This window comes from Erinaceus europaeus, chromosome 16, assembly GCF_950295315.1.
Source record: "Erinaceus europaeus chromosome 16, mEriEur2.1, whole genome shotgun sequence".
Lineage (NCBI taxonomy): Eukaryota > Metazoa > Chordata > Mammalia > Eulipotyphla > Erinaceidae > Erinaceus > Erinaceus europaeus.
This window is the reverse complement of record NC_080177.1, coordinates 27,563,344-27,580,948: the sequence shown is the minus strand read 5'-3', so window position 1 is coordinate 27,580,948 and position 17,605 is coordinate 27,563,344. Positions and strand designations below refer to the sequence as shown.

Below are 17,605 nucleotides of genomic sequence, written 5' to 3'. Positions count from 1 at the left end.
CTCTCTCTCTCTCTTTTTTTTTTTTAACATTTTTTCTTTATTGGGGAATTAATGTTTTACATTCAACAGTAAATACAATAGTTTGTACATGCATAACATTCCCCACTTTCTCTCTCTTTATTCCTTTCTTTTTCCCCTTCCTTCCGTCCCATCTTTTTAATGAGAGAGATGCACAGAGAGACCTTTCTATCTGAAAAAATCCCCCAGAAGAGGGCAAGTCCTAGTAAACATACACTGCTTTATTTTTTATATATAAGGTTTAATTATTTATTTTTAAAATTATCTTTATTTATTTATTGGCTAGAGACATCCAGATATTGAGAGGGAAGGGGAAGATAGAAAGGGAGAGAGAAACACCTGCAGCTCTGCTTCACCACTTGCAAAGCTCTCCCGCTGCAGGTGGGGACCAGGGGCTTGAACCTGGGTCATTGTGCATTGTAACATGTGCACTCAGCTAGGTGGGCCACCACCCAGTTTTCTAATGCAGAGGAAGGGAAGAAGAAAAGGGGGAATTAGAGGAGACACAATGATGCAAAGCTTACAGGTAGGATTCCTACCTTATCCAGGAAGCAGTAGGAGATGGTCAGTTAGAAAGGAAACATATTATAAGTATAAATAAATATTTAAAGCATGAGGTCCTGAGTTTTATCCTTGGCATTGCATATACTATAGTGATGCTGTGGTTCTCTCTTTCTCTGTCTCTCATTTGTATTAATAAATAAACTAATAAATAAAAAAATATAATATTTTATGGGAACTATGGTACCAGTGGGAGAGGCACAGAACTTTGGTGATGGGTGCATTGTGGAAGTCTATACCCTATCATCTTATAATCTTATAAACCAATATCATATCACTAGTAATAAACAAAAAACAAATGAATGAATGGTGAATTAGGGATATAACCAAGGCAGTAGCACAACAAACTTTCAGAACTGAGAGACCAGAGGTTTAGTTTCAATCTCCAGTACTATAAGCCAGAGTTTGAACAGCATTCTGGTCCCTCTAAAATTAAATAAATATGGACCCAGAGGGAGAAACAAACAGGAAAGCTTCCAATGGAGGGGATGGACTATGGAATTCTAATAATGAGAATTGTGTGGAATTGTACCCCTCTTATCCTATAGTCTTGTTGATCATTATTAAATCAATAAATAAAGAATAAATAAATAAACAAAGTAAAAAAAGATAGAAAGAAAATTATCATCATTCAGTCTCCAGACCCTCTCCTGTAATATTAATCTTTGGTCAATGGCACACTTGGATATGTGTGTATGTATGTGTGACAAAGTTTTGCTCCTCTACAATTGCTTCTAAAGTACAGTTATTCGGGCGGTAGCGCAGCAGGTTAAGCGCAGGTGGCGCAAAGCACAAGAACAGGCATAAGAATCCTGGTTCGAGCCCCCAGCTCCCCACCTGCAGGGGAGTCACTTCACAAGCAGTGAAGCAGGTCTGCAAGTGTCTTATCTTTCTCTCCCCCTCTCTGTTTTCCCCTCCTCTCTCCATTTCTCTCTGTCCTATCCAACAACCATGACATCAATCATAACTACAACAATAAAACAAGGGCCACAAAAGGGAATAAATAATAAAAAGTACAGTTATTTCTCTTAGACTTGTGAGGACTGTTAGAGCTGTCAGATTTGTTAGAACCTGGCAGTATTAGACTAAATTTTTAGTTAGGAAGTGATAACCTTGTTAGTAGAGGGTTTATACTAGACTAGACAGAACCCTTGAAAGGCATTAGCAACTGCACTGTTTGGGTCAAGATGGAACCCTATAGTTTAAGTCATTGTGCCCACCTTAAACACAACTCATTTTATAAGCAAAAGCTGATATTTTACACTTACTATGCTAATTAGTAAGCCTTTTGATATTAACATAGACAAGGATAGTTGGAGTTGTGGTAACTTTTTCCCATGAGTACATCTCTTTTAGAGAATGCCAAATGTTAATTTCTTCTACTGTGTGGAATATATGTGTTTATATATATATATATATATATATATATATATATATATATATATCTCCTACTGTGTGGAATATATGTGTGTATATATATATATAGATATATATGTCACATTAACTATGATGAAATGTTTTAAAGTATATGATAAAAACAATAAAGAACAAATAAAGGTTGACCCAAAAGTTTGGTAGGAATTATATGTTATCTGGTACCCAGTGGAATCCTTATATTGCTCTTAGGTAACTAAACATCTAACCTCACCATGAATCTACAGTTGGAATACTTGGTCTGAGATCAGGTATAAGGTTACCTATTACTGAATCCCTTGATTATGAGTGCTCTGACTCCAAGGCAGGCTTGGCAAACTCTAAAATACCAGGCATTATTTAAAACAAAACAAAACAAAACACAACCAAAAAAACTTTTTTCCTAAAAGCAGGAGACCACTGCTGTGTCACCTAGCTTTGTTTTCAAATAAGCATACTGTTTCATTGAAGTCGACAGATAAATGCTGAATGACTGCCTTACCTTGATCTTAACTCTGTATGACAGTGTCACATTCCTAAAGGTTAGAGATCTAGCTAAAAATAACCAGTGTATTGAATCCAAGAACAGAGGATGCTGACCTCCCTCACCCTTGGTATCATTTTCAAATATAAAGAGGTTCGATGCCCTTTAACAGCTAGGGCTACAGGATTCAGTTTTCTCCTGTATTTAAAATTAAGCTGATTTTTGGCCAGAAAGAAGTCATTTAAAACCTTAGCATTAATAATGCAAGAAGGAACTGCAAAGAATATTTGGTCCAAGTTCTCCATTTAACAGATAAGGAAACAAAGGCCAAGAGAGATTACTTAATCGCTATATAGCTGGTCTGTCCACCAGTCTAAAAAAAAAATTCTTCCTTTATGACAAAGTTACAGTCTTTATTGAGATGAGACTGTGGAAGATGACAGAATTGAATTTTCAAAATAAGTACATAGTCAATATACCAGCAACAAACAGAATACACAATGAGGAGAATATCTTACTTGTAGTAGCAGCAAAAACTGAGAAAAATGCTCTGGCTTTCTTTATATCATCCACAAAAATTAATTCTGGGTGGACTAAAGACCTAAATGTAATGGGAGCCAGACTGTAGTGCACATAGAATGAAGCGCAGGCACTGGTGCAAGGATCCTGGCTTGAGCCCCCGGTTTGAGCCCCTGGCTTCCCATCTGCAGGAGGTCGTCTCACAAGTGGTGAAGAAGGTCTGCAGGTCTTTCCCCCTCCCTCTCAATTTCTCTTTGTCTTATCCGATAACAACAACAGTAACAGTAATAGCAACAGCAACAACCGTGGAAAAAAAGATGGCCTCCAGGAGCAGTGGATTCAGGCATAAGCCAGAACAGGCATAAGTGGATACAGGCATACGCCTCAGTGATAACCCTGAAGGAAAAGGAAAGAAGGAAGGAAGGAAGGAAGGAAGGAAGGAAGGAAGGAAGGAAGGGAGGGAGGGAGGGAGGAAGGAAGAGAGGGAGGGAGGGAGGGAGAAAAGAAGAAAGGAAGAAAGAAAGAAAAAGGATAACATAGTTTTTTTTTTAAAAAAAGCTTCACTGCTTTGAGCTGACTTTCTCAGACAGAAAGAGGAAGACAGAGAGAGGGAAAGATATCACAGCATTGAAGTAGGGGTCAGACTTGGTTGTGTGCATGTGCCAGGGAGCTATATGACTGTTCCAGAGAATGTTTTTAATATTTATTTACTTATTTACTTATTCCCTTGTTGCCCTTGTTTTATTGTTGTAGTTATTATTGTTGTTGTTAGTGATGTCGTTGTTGGATAGGACATAGAGAAATGGAGAGAGGAAGGAAAGACAGAGAGGGGAAGAGAAAGATAGACACCTGCAGACCTGCTTCACCACCTGTGGGAAGGTGGGGAGCTGGGGGTTCGAACCGGGATCCTTACTTTGTCCTTGTGCTTTGCACCACATGCACTTAACCCGCTGCGCTACCGCTCGACTCCCTCCAGAGAATATTTTAATTATCCGTACACAGTAATTGATAGTCTTCCAAGTTGCAGAACCCAGTAATAAATGACAAGATCTACATAGATATGACTTGATAAAAATTAAGAACCACAGTAAAAAAAACAGATGTGAAAAGCAACAGATGAAGAGAAAAGTATTTGAAATATATGTGACAAAGGGTTATTATCCACAATATATAAAAAAATTCCCATTAATAAATGCAAAAACCAGGAGTCAGGCAGTAGTGCAGTGGGTTAAGCGCAGGTGGCACAAAGCACAAGGACCGGCGTAAGGATTCTGGTTCAAGCCCTCGGCTCCCTACCTGCAGGGGAATCGCTTCACAAGTGGTGAAGCAGGTCTGCAGGTGTCTATCTTTCCCTCCCCGTCTCTGTCTTCCCCTCCTCTTTCCATTTCTCTGTCCTATCTAACAACGATGACATCAATAACAACAACAATAATATCTATAACAATAAAAAAAAAAGAAGGACAACAAATGGGAAAATAAATATTTTTAAAAAATTTAAAAGGAAAAAAAAATAAACACAGAAACTCACAGTAGAAAAATGGGCAAACCCTATGAATTGATGAATTATGTAAGAAATTACAATTGTTATATAGTATATGGACAGGAGATAGATCTTAGGGAAATTGATTTTAATTATTCATTTTCAGACCAGTCAGATTCAGAACCACACAGACAAGAGTATTAGCATAAGGTTTAGAATAGGGCCCATAAGATCACTCATCTGGATGTTGGACCTGCTTGGTCAGACTTGTGACTAGGGTTGACAAAGTGGCCCACCCCTTGCTGGAGGATGCTTTGCTAATATGTTATCATTCTTTCTCTCCCTCTGTCTCTTTCTGTTTCTGTCTGAGAACGCCTACCCAGAATCAAAATATAAAACAAAACCACAGGACAGGACAGTTTTCAGGGAAATGGTCTTTCCAGAAAGCTGGAAAGGTATAAGCAGAGCTATGGTTCAGAGACCTGACCGTCCTAAGTTTGTTTAAAGAACTCTGCAGTGGTGCACACATTACCATATACAAAGATCCAGGTTCAAGCCCTGGCTCCCCACTTACAAGAGGGTAGCTTCAAGGGTGGTAAGGCAGTGTTGCAGATGTCTTTATCTCCCCTTTTCCTCTCAATTTCTTTCTGTCCTAACAAATAAAACAATAAATAAATGAATATTTGAAAAAAAAAAAAAAAAACAAAGACCAAGAGAGCCCTGTTCTGTTGAGAGAGAGGTCCCACACCTTAGTATCACTCCACTGTGCATGGTATTATAGCGCTTGGACTTGAACCCAGACTCTCACAAATTGTAAGGCAAAAATTCTTGTGAGTAATTTCCTGGAATCCAAATTTTAAAAAAATAATAAAAAAAATTTAAAGAAGCAGTATTGGAGATAAAACCCAGGGCCTCAAATATGTAAGGTATACACTTTACAGCTGAGTCACTTACCTTAGTTCGTTACTTAGCAACTTTAGTGATTCATCCACATGCATCACAATTTTGTTGTAGTATTTTTCTTGAAAATCAGAATCAACTTAAAAAGTTATTAATAGTGGTCCAGGGGGTGGCGCAGTGGATAAAGCATTGGACTCTTGAGCATAAGGTCCTGAGTTCAATCCCTGGCAGCACATGTACCAGACTGATGTCTTGTTCTTTCTCTCTTCCTATCTTTCTCATGAATAAGTAAAAAAATCTTTAAATTTTTTAAAAGTTATTAATAAGAAAAAACATAGATGTGCCTTGCTTTATTGCTATCCACTTGATTGTGCTTTGAAGACAATTGCTTAAAAAAAAAGATTGAAGGTTGTAGCATCTGTGTGCTGAGCATGTTTGTTGGCATCATTTAAACATATTTGCTTGTTTGTTTGTTTTGGAGAACTAGAGAGCCAGAATACCACTCTGGCATATGTGATGCTGGGGAAACAAACTCAGGACCTCATACTTGAGGACCAATGCTGTAGCCACGATGCTACTTCCCAGGCACTGGCCCCATATTTCCAACAGTGTATGTTCACTTCATGTCTTTGTATGAAGAGATTAGTGCCATTGATTATGCAACTGCGGGTCAAGGAGTAATTTACTTTCAAGTCTTAAGAGATACATCTTGTGCAGTTCGGGAAGTAGCACTGCAGTTAGTATGCTGAACCAGCATGTGGAAGGTTCCATGTTCAATTCCTAGCACTGTAAATACCAGTGGTGCTCTGATCTCCTCCCCTCAAATAAATTAATTAATATATATTTTTTCTTTTAGAAAGAAATACATCCCTCCAATGGATTTGTGCAAAGTCAATTTGAAGACCTTCTGGAAAGGATTCAGTATTCTAAATGTCAGTAAGAAAATAAGTGATTTCTGGGAGGAGATAAAAATCTCAACATTAGTTGAAAAACAAGATCAGAAGAGAAAACACTAGTAGAACCTGGACTGGAATTGGCGTATTGCACCAAGGTAAAAGACTCTGGGGTGGGGGTGGGGGAATACAGGTCCAAAAAGGATGACAGAAGACCTAGTGGGGGTTGTATTGTTATGTGGAAAACTGGCAAATGTTATGCATGTATAAACTATTGTATTTACTGTCGAATGTAAAACATTAATTCTGCACTAAAGAAATTTAAAAAAAAAAAAAGCTCAACATTTAGGGCCAGGTGGCAAGGACCTAGTTCAAGCCTCTGGTCCCCACCTGCAGGGAGATGCAGGGCTGCAGGTGTCTGTCTTTTTCCTTCTCTACCTCCCCCTATTCTCTTAATTTTTCTCTGTCTCTATCTGATAATAAAAAAATAAAATCTCAATATTCACCAAGGTTTGGGAGATTGTTTTAACCCTCCTGAACGGTTTTGAATGGCTCAAGGCTTTAGTGAGGGAAGCAAGTGCAGAATGCTGAAAATAACAAGACAACTGGAATTAGAAGTGAAATGTGGAGTTTCTGTTGAATTGCTGAAACCTGTATTCTCAACTCAATCTGATTTAGAAATGTTAATGGAGAAAAGATCACTCACTTTTTTAAAAAAGATTTTATTTATTCATTCATTCATTTATTTATGAGAATAATGGTGATGCAGAGATAGGCTTTCTTTCTTTTTTTTTTTTTTTTAAAGATTTTATTTATTAATGAGAAAGACAGGAGGAGAAAGAGCCAGACATCACTCTGGTACATGTGCTGCCAGGGATTGAACTCAGGACCTCATGCTTGAGAGTCTGCTGCTTTATCCACTGCGCCACCTCCCAGACCACCAATCATTTCTTGAAAATGAGCAAATACAATGGTCTCTTGAGATGAATTCCACTCCTGGTGGAGATGCTGCAAATTGTTGTAATGACATCGAAGGGTTTAAAACTTTAAGTAGTTGATAAAGTAGCCATAGGGTTTGAGAGGATTGACTTCAATACTGAAAGAACTACTGTGGGTGGTAAAATGCTATTCCAAAGCATCAGAGAAATCTCTTGTGTAAAGAGATCTCAATCCATGTAGCAGACTTCCCTGTCACATGAAAGTAAGCTTTAGAAAGTAAAAAAGAAAAGAGAGATAGGTAGAGAGAGAGAGAGAGAGAGATTTTGACTGTATGAAGCCAAGTGAAGATCCCTCTGCCTGGTATCATAAAAAGCCAAATACTGTCACATCATTTTCTGCAAAAGAGTAGAAGCCTTATTGTCATTTGAACACAGAATACTCAAGTCAACCTTCCCGTTCCCCTGAATCAAGAAACATTTATATAGGTGTGTGTGTGTTGTGGGGGGTGAGGGTGACAGGAATACCACTATAAAACCAGAGAGTGAGTTTGAGGCAAATAGAATAGGGAGGGGCTTTAGGACATTGGACTCCGTTTTTCTGATGGGCTTTCTGTAAATCTCCTAAAGCAAGGAATCAACTGCTCTGTTGTTCTAAAGGACCAAGGTTGGGGGGGGGGGGGGGGCGCTGCGGCAAGCCGGCAAGGAGTGAAACTGGAAGGGCAAATGGAGAATAACCAACCCTCAGGGGCTATAATTAGCTTGTTGATTTTCATTTGGTGTGGGAGGAGGAGTGAACCACAGAGATGTCACTAACCTCTCCAGGGTAAGATAACTAGGCAATTGGTAGTAGAACCAGAATTAGAACCTAGACAGATCGCCTAATAGAGCTTAAACCCTTGACCACTCCCAGTATAGGCCCCAGGAACCTGTGTGTCTGTCTGTCTGCTGCTTTTATATTCTGAGCTTCCTTTTGGTGCCATGAAATCTCTTCCACTCTAAGCAACAATGCGGACCTAGGAAACTGCTTTCTTCATGGTGGCCATACCCATTTCATCCAAGTTAGGCTCTCGGACGCTGGTGAGACAGCCCACATGGATATTGTGCTGCTTTGCCATTTGCAGGATCCAGGTTCAATCCCAATCTCCCACTGCATTGAAGGACGTTTCAGTGTTGTGGTCTTAAGGACGTTTCAGTGTTGTGGTCTTTCTCTCCCCTCTATCTTTAAAAAAGAAAAAGGGGGAGGGGGAGGGAAAGGGGAGGGGGAGGGGGAGGGGGAGAGGGAGAGGGAGGAGAAGAAATAGTATTTTCTTTCTAGGTAGCTAGAATAGGCCTCTCTCTATTATTAACGTGTAACAGATGACAAACACACCTGTTCTCAGATTCTTTCCAGCCCAGCTGTTTAGGATCAACAAGCTCAGAAAACTCATCAGTGTTGCAAGAACCATGGATCAAAGCCTTTGGCATTTCCTGGGGTCATCCTCAAATTACTTCTTAGTATTTGTTCTCACCTTGCTAGAGGGTAGGAGAGGGAACTTGAAAGTCATCTGTGGGGTTTACCACCTTTATTTTCATAAGCAGAGACTCCCCCCCCCCTTCTGCCGAGGTGATGAATTCAATAGTTTTAGGAGCAGGGATTATAGATGTGACTTCATTCAGCTGAGTAACTGCCTAGAATTCCCAATAATATCAAGGAGAAAGGAAAATGAATGTTAAAAAGAAAATCTCTCAATAAGTTCATAGACCTATCAAATATTTTATTAGTTTTCTCTCTTTCCCTCCCTCTCCCTCTCCCTCTCTCTCAGTCTATGTGCCAGAACACTTGTCAGCTTTGGTGTGTAGTAGTGCTAAGGATTGAACCTGAAATCTAGACACCTCAGTCATGAAAGTCTTTTTGCATACCCACTATATTATCTCCCGGGATCTAGTTTTCTTCTCCTCCTTCTCCTTCTTTTAAACAATTATTTAACCAGAGTACTGTCAGTTCTGGTTTGTGGTGGAGCTGAGGAGTGAGCTTGGGATCTTGGAGCTTCAGGCAGGAAATATTTTAGCATAACCATTATGCTATCTCCTCAGCACTCTAGTTGTCTCTGTAAGTCTAGTAAGTGTGCCATTAGCAAAAGTATGGAATTTGATGGGACAGAGGACTTAACTTCTAGTTCCTGTTGTGTCCTTTATTACTAGCTGGGTAACTCTGAGCAAGCCGTTCATCCAATAAACACTTAGTTGGGTCTTTATCCTTAAGAATCACAAAGATGAGAGCCAGGAGATAGCTCACCTGGTTCTTCTTCTTCTAGCGTTTGCCCTTCTTCCGTAGCCAGTCAACAGCGTCAGGTTGAGCCTGGTAAATTAGATCAACTCCTGGGAAAATACCAGGATCGTGACTGGTGCCTGCCAGGATCAAAAGAAATGCCTTGATGATCAGGACAACTGGACTTTTGACCATGAAGAAAACTCAGAAGAATTGCTTCTTTCTAGGAATCAGTTTACTTTAGCTAAAGTTCTATCTTCCAATTGGGGTAGAACCAAGATGAAATTAGGAAGGGGCTAGGTGGAGGTGGTTGAGTGCATATATTACCACGCATAAGGACCTGGGTTCAGGTCCCTGGTTTCTATCTGCAGGAGGGGAAGCCTCACAAGTCATGAAGCTGTGTTGCAAGTCTCTCTCTCTCTCTCTCTCTCTCTCTCTCTCTATATATATATATGTATATATATACATATATATATATATATATATATATATATATATATATTCTGCTGTTCCTCTTAATTCTTTTCTGTCCTAGCTACAAGAAATAAAAAATTAAAATAAAAGAAATTTGGAAGTGAAGACACACTTTTGAATAATAAGGGGAATTATACCACAGTGTGGAAAAGCATATGCTTTCTTTCAGAACAATCTAAAACTTGGCATTCATTGCTCATTCATTACTGCCCAATCAGTTTCACTCACTCACTCACTCACTCACTCACTCACTCATTCATTTAGTGCTAGACACTGAGGAAAACATAAAGTTGTATAAGACTAACCTCCTATCTTCAATTTTGTTTTAGTAAACATTTATTGAGCATCCATCAAGTACCAGACATTAGATTTATTCCTAAAATTAAAAAGGAAATAAAATTAATAAGGAATAATTTCTTACCTTAAGGTAAGAACTTCATAATATCTTTCCAATATTTTAAACATTGACTTGAACAGATTTTGTATATTTTTCTTCCCTGTAATTCTGTCATATCTTTGCCTCTTGTTGGGAGATATATTCTAGAAGCTTTCTAGTTCAACTTAGAGAGTCTCAGAGAGACAGAGATAGAGAGAGTGTGTGTCTGTTTTCCCTTACAGATTTCAAAAAGCACCTGACTGTATCAAAACATCCACTTTGTTCTCCAAATGAGGTATTACATACACTGAGTAATTTTTCTGGCTTTTTTTTTTTTTTTTTAAGAAAAGCTCAATTCAATCCTTCAATTTCCCACCTGCCTTGTTTAATAATTCTACTATTTAATAAATGTTTTTGATGAGAAGGAATGGAAGGAAGATGGTGATTGTTAGGGTTTACAAGGCCTCAGGGGGGAAACAGCAATTTCTTCTGCCAGAGTCATCAAGTTCTGAGCTATTCCCTGTGCAGTTTACTGAGTGAAAAAGTCAGAGACCTTTCCTGCTTCAAGGGCTACTAGGCTTGGCTAATGACCTTGGGCCATTCTGTCCCCTAGGACCTTGCCAAAGAAGCTGGTATGACTCCTTTCTCTTAGCCTCCTTGTTCCTACTCCTAATTTACCTTTCACTCAAGTTACATTCTTCTTTTACTAATAGGGAACAACCATCACTTTTCACTAGATTTGGAGGGTAGAGAGCAGATTAGATCGTTAAGTGTTGTATGCTTTACATTGGTTTGGTCTAGCTCTCCCCCCGCCAGAAAAATTGGTTTGGCCCCTGCTAGTTTCGCAGGCCGCTTGTCCCCGCCCCAAGGGAACCCCTACAGAGTTCCAGAGTTCTTGGTGCCACAGTGTGAGGAGAAGGATGCAGGAGAGTTTTGTGTGGTGGTTAGTTTAAGGGTCTCTCTGCCGCCAGAGGAGAAAGACAGGAGAGCACATGTTTGCCTGCTCATGAATAAAGATATACAGCTTCCCAGCCCAGCCGTGTGTCCTCGAGTCTGTCTCTGTCTACCACCGAGACGCTAGCCCGGCCTGCTGGAGCCTCCGAAACTTTAACAACAAATGGCACCCACGTGGACCTGACCTGCATATTTCTCAGATAAGTGAAGACAATTTGGCTACCTATGCACTATGGCCTTCTCTTCTGCTTGTAAAGAGATCTCCAAAAGCCTCTGCCCTTTCTTCACGTGACTGTTTCGCTGTTTCTGGAACATTTATCTCTGGACCACTCTGTGGTTTCTGCCCAACGCCAGCCTGCAAGAGCCCAATGCCAGCCTGCATGAGCTGGCTTTCCGCCGCTTGGCGCGGAACATTGGGCACCGGCTCCCTTCACGCTGCTCAGCTGCTGGAAGCAGGGCAGCAATCATGGCAGGGCCATGGGGCAGGGCTGCAGCAGCCTATCCTGGCCGCCACCCCGGGGCACCTCGGCCCACACCTTCTGCATGGCTGGCCCGCCCGCCCTTGTGCTATGAAGTCTGGACAGATCCTGGACCACCTGGAGACCGCGGGCTCCCTGCCGAAACTGGGCCCCCTGGCCGAGATCTCCAGCTTGGGTCTGAAGACAGACAAGCTAGAATATGCAGAGATTCATCCAGAGATCGCAACCTACAATTCCTAGAAGTGGAGCTGCGTGGGAGGCCACCTCCAGATGGTGACCCCCCAACAACAACTAAGACAGTACAGATCTAAATTCGTGTTTAAAATGACATGTCTTCGTAACAAAGGTTTCTCTCCTTGTGTATTAAAGACCATGTTTACGTGTGTGTTTAAAGTTTGGTAACATTAACTTTAAGGTTAAAAATGTAACTTTAAGGCTAAATCCTTACTAGGCAGAGTTAAATGAAAAAGGTTTTCAACGTAATTCTCATAAAGATAAAATTAACTTACATTTAAAGTCTGAGATAAAAAATAGTTAAAAATAAATATATTTTAACTAAGTTAGTCTAAAAAAAAAAACCTGTGCACACCTAAGGTGTGTCTCCATCTTAAATGGGTGTAACAAAAGGTTAAATAGACTTGTTGATATGTAAAACTCTCGATTACCTTCTCTATTAGAAATGGTAGATTACACAATGGCTATGCTAATGATTCTCATGCCTGAGGTTTTCTTTCCTTGATTCTTATGTCTACCTTTTCACATACTATTGTTTAAACTTTAAACAACCTTAAAATCATTCTAAAAAAGATTTCCAATTGTGATAGTTATCAATTGTGGTAACTTCTAACCTGCTACAAGTTTTGTTTCATAAGTAAGTGAATTGCAGTTGTCAAGTTCTCTACAGAAAAGCAGAATTCTGATGGCTGACATTCCCCATCGAGACAGACGTACAACAATTCACCCCTTGGCAATTCTTTGGTGGACATCTGCTTTGGACTTCTATCGGACTCACTGGTACACCTCGGACACTTTGCACAAAACTAGCAGCTTCCCTTATGCTGCTGAGTTTCTCAAAGACTGACTGCAGCCATGCCTTGGGACTCTAGGCCTCACCCTCCCCCTATGCTAGAAAATGCCCGTCGAGGCAAGTACGCCCCCCAGAGGCAGGAAATGTTTTTTTTTAAGCTGATAAAGTTTTGCCCAGAGGCAAAAGATGGCCCCCTCAGGCCTTCCCTTGGCAGCACACTGGTTCTTGTTACTCGCTTACATGTTTCTCCATGTTTGTGCCAGTTTCTTTTTTGAAAATGCCTGTACGATATAGGTTTCTGTTCACCCCACACCCCTGATACTGTAGTCATTTAGTTAAAAAGAAAAGGGGGAATTGTTGTATGCTTTACATTGGTTTGGTCTAGCTCTCCCCCCACCAGAAAAATTGGTTTGGCCCCTGCTAGTTTCGCGGGCCGCTTGTCCCCGCCCCAAGGGAACCCCTACAGAGTTCCAGACTTCTTGGCACCACCGCATGAGGAGAAGGATGCAGGAGAGAGCTGTGTGGTGATTAGTTTGGGTTTGTGAATGGTTGTTCATGAATAAAGAAATACAGCTTCTCGGCCCAGCCATGTGTCTCTGGTCATCTCTGTTACCTGCCCGTGAAGCCAGCCCAAACCTTAACAACAGTTAAGGAAAAAAGATCCAGGCTGCCTTATGCCTATGCAGTAGAACACACTCAGTTGGGGAGAGATGAATGAATGCCTACCTATACACAAAAGATAAAAAGACTGGAATTCAGGGGTCGGGTGGTGGCGCAGTGGGTTAAGCGCTTGGCGCAAAGTGCAAGGACCTGCATGAGGATCCTGGTTCCAGCCCCTGGCTCTCCACCTGCAAGGGAGTCGCTTCACAAGCGGTGAAGCAGGTCAGCAGGTGTCTATCTTTCTCTCCCCCTCTCTGTCTTCCCCTCCTCTCTCCATTTCTCTCTGTCCTATCCAACAATGAACAACATCAACAATGGCAATAATAATAACCACAACGAGGCTACAACAACAAGGGCAACAAAAGGGGGAAGAAATGGCCTCCAGGAGCGGTGGATTCATGGTGCAGGCACTGAGCCCAGCAATAACCCTGGAGGGGAAAAAAAAAAAGACTGGAATTCATGTTGAGGAGCTACATAGTGGGGGGATAGGGTGGGGAGGGGGAAGAGCACTGTTTTTTCGAGTCATATAAATGTAGATATAAATCCCAACTTTACTAGCTATAAACTCTTAGTCAAGTCACTTAGCCTTCTCTAGACTCTGTTTCCTCATCTATAAAATGGAGCTATTGATGGCCTGGGAGATAGTGCAGTGAATGAAGTGTTGGACTCTCAAATATGAGGTCCTGAGTTCAAAGGCCATCATAATATGTGCCAGTGTATTCTTTGGTTGTCTCTTCTCTCACAGAAATTAATTAAATCTTTTTTTTTAAGTGGAGCTATTGCTAGTTAACTTGCATATTCACTGTGAGAACTAAAGAGAATGCATATTGAGCTTCTTGCAAGTAATAGACACTCAATAAGCAGTATTTATTTAGCAGCTGCACCTGACTTCACTTTTCCGCAGAATTCAAGGAGACCCTTGAGTGAGCTTCACCTACACTAATGATGCTGCTAGTACCTAGAGTCCTAGGGCCGGAAGTCTTTTTTTTTTTTGCTTCCAGGGTTATTGCTGGGGCTCAGTGCCTGCACTATGAATCCACTGCTTCTGGAGGCCATTTTTTCCATTTTGTTGCCCTTGTTGTTTATCATTGTTGTTGTTGTTCTTATTGTTGTTGTTATTGATGTCGTCATTGTTGGATAGGACAGAGAGAAATGGAGAGAGGAGGGGAAAACAGAGGGGGGGAGAGAAAGACACCTGCAGACCTGCTTCATCACTTGTGAAGTGACCCTGCAGGTGGGGAGGCCGGGGCTTGAACCAGGATCCTTAGGCCGGTCCTTGTGCTTCGCGCCATGTGTGCTCAACCTGCTGCACCACCACCACCACACCTTTTATTTTTTACCAGCACTGCTCATCTCTGGCTTATGGCAGTGCTGAGAATTGAACTTGGGACCTCTGGTGCCTCAGGCAGGAGAAGTCCTTTTGCATAACCATTATTCTTTCTCCCCATCTCAGGTTTCTGCTGCTGTAGCTTCCTCCTCCTCCTTTCCTCTTCCTCCTTTTTTTTTTTTTTTTGTATTTAAAAAAATTATTAGTGGTTTAATAATTATTAACAAGATTTAAGATAACAGGGCTACAGTTCCATACAGTTCCCACCACCAGAGTTTTGTGTCCCATCCCCTCCATTGGAAGCTTCCCTATTCTTTATCCTTCAGGGAGTATGGACCAAAATTCTTTATGGGATGCAGAATATAGACCCTGGCTTCTGTAATTGCTTCTCTGCTGGACATGGATGTTGGCAGGTCGATGCATACCCCCAGCCTGTTTCTATCTTTCCCGAGTGAGGTAGGGCTCTGGAGAGGTGAGGTTCCAGGACATATTGGTAAGGTTGTCTGCCCAGGGAAGTCAGGATGGCTTTATCCTTCAGGGAGTATGAACCAAAATTCTTGGTCATGGTAGCATCTGTAACTTGGTGGCTGAAAGGTGTAAGATATAAAGCGGGACAAAGTGTTTAATAAACAGGGGGAGTTGGGCGGTGGCGCAGTGGGTTAAGCACACGTGGCGCAAAGCGCAGGGACCAGCGTAAGGATCCCGGTTCGAGCCCCGTCTCCCCACCTGCAGGGGAGTCGTTTCACAGGCGGTGAAGCAGGTCTGCAGGTATCTATCTTTCTCTCCCCTCTCTCTCTGTCTTCCCCTCCTCTCTCCATTTCTCTCTGTCCTATCCAACAACAAAGCAACGTCAACAATGCCAATAATAACCGCAACAAGGCTGCAACAACTAGGGCAACAAAAAGGGGGAAAAATGGCCTCCAGGAGCGGTGGATTCATGGTGCAGGCACCGAGCCCAGCAATAACCCTGGAGGGAAAAAATAAAATAAAATAAACAGGAACCCAAAAGTAGGAGTAGAGCAGATGAAATTAGGGGTTTTCTGGTGGAAAGAAGCTAAGAAGTCTTAGGTACATTCCAAGGGGCTCATGGCTTTAGAAATTTTGTCCTGAACCTGATAACTAACATGCATGTGGATTAAAAACATTGTCTGGGAAGATGGTGTCAGAGTTAAGACTAGGGCTAGAAAGCTGGATTAGTACAGAGAGTATCTCCCAAACATGAGGGAGGTATGTAAATGCCATTAATTATCTACCCCATCCATCTGACCTAGGGCCTATATATATTCATATTTAGCACAGGAGGCTGTGTAACCTGAGTCCCTGTCAGTCTGAGCTTGCAGTTCAGGGTCACAGCTGGGAACATTCTAGGCTGCACTGATTTCAGGACCAGTCTTCCTCTAATGGCACAGTAGGTTGACCCAACCTCCCTTTGGAGAGTAGGGCAGTCCCTTCCAGTGCTACCCTACAGTGAGGGCAATGTCCTGGGCAGGCCCACAAGAGGGCTTATGATGATTTTCCTGCTGGAAGTGACCAGTCATGGTAGAGAGAGGGATCTATGAGAGGTCTAGACCCACCATATCTTTGTGGGAATCCAAGGATTCCCTGACTAGAGCCCCAGATGATGGCGTTCAGGTGGATTCCTTTTAAAAGGCAATAATTCTAACATTGTATGATAAATGTTTTAACAATTACTTCACATGGTCCTATTGGGGCACTCTCCTCAAGGCATCTTCTTTAGAAGTAGGTACTATTTGAGTGAGATATTGAAGCTAGAGTTGACTAGGCAGATATGAGGGTGTTCATGGGTAGGGAAAATCCCCCTGAAAGGAATACCATATACGAGACAGGCAAACGAAGACATCTAAGGAATTTTGTTTGCTGAGAGTTGCATGGGTAATGCTCTACAGGAAATAATATTGGCAAGGTTGACAAGGCTTTAGTGGTTGTGCTGAGAAATTGGAATTTATTTTGGAGGCAATGGAGAGTCACAAAACTACTGGAGACAGATGTGCATTTTATTTTATTTGAGAGAGAGACAGAGAGACCAGGGTGCTGCTTAGTTATGGCCAATGGCAGTCCTGGGGATTGAAGCTGGGGCCTCAGAGCCTCAGGCATGAAAGTCTTTTTGCATAGTCATTATGATAGTTCCACATCTTAGATGCTCATTTTAAAATTATTTCAGAAGCTATATGGAGCAGGGCTTTGGAGGACTAGATGCAGTTGCATTAACCTAGGTTAGAGGCTATGTAGTTGCATGGATCAGGGTGGAGAAATGGGAACAAAAGACAGGAAGTTGGAGTCAAAGGACTACAGAGATAATATAAGAAAACTAAAAGAAAACTAATTTGTGCTGGGGAGACAGCATAATGGTTATGCAAAAGTACTTTGAGGTACCAAGGTCCCAGGTTCATGAGATGAGCAGGGCTCTGGTAAAGAATTTAAAAGATAGAGAGGGAGAGAGAACTGACTGATTGGCACTGGGGTCTTACAATGTGTGATTTCATTGCTCCCAGATAACTTCAACAATGTAGTTGTCTGCCAGCCCTGTCTGCCAGTGTAGGACTAGTATAAAGAATGGGGGCAAAGGGTCTTTACTTTCTTATCAGAGCCCCTTTCCCGTCTAAGGCATTGAAAGACCTCCCTTTCAGATACTGCAGAACTTACACCATTAATAACACAATAATTGCCTCTCTTCCCTGAAGTGAGAATGAGGAGAGCTGCTAACACCAGTAGACTTCTTAAATATTCATTATTGGGGGCCTGGAGTACTGGGGGTGGGGGGGTGCTGGGTGGTAATGCAGAGGGTTAAGCATACATGGTGCAAAGCAAGAAGCACAAGGACCAGCATAAGGAG

The 17,605-nt window shown here is 41.6% G+C and overlaps 1 long non-coding RNA gene across 2 annotated transcripts in view; it reads left to right on the top strand.

Moving 5' to 3' along the window:
* The window catches only part of LOC132533332 (uncharacterized), a 408,100-nt gene that overhangs the window by 89,626 nt on the left and 300,869 nt on the right, over window positions 1-17,605 (top strand). For both annotated transcript variants that reach the window (XR_009545210.1, XR_009545211.1), the window contains exon 2: window positions 6,232-6,426. This is a non-coding gene — a long non-coding RNA (uncharacterized LOC132533332). The remainder of the gene's footprint in view (window positions 1-6,231; window positions 6,427-17,605) is intronic.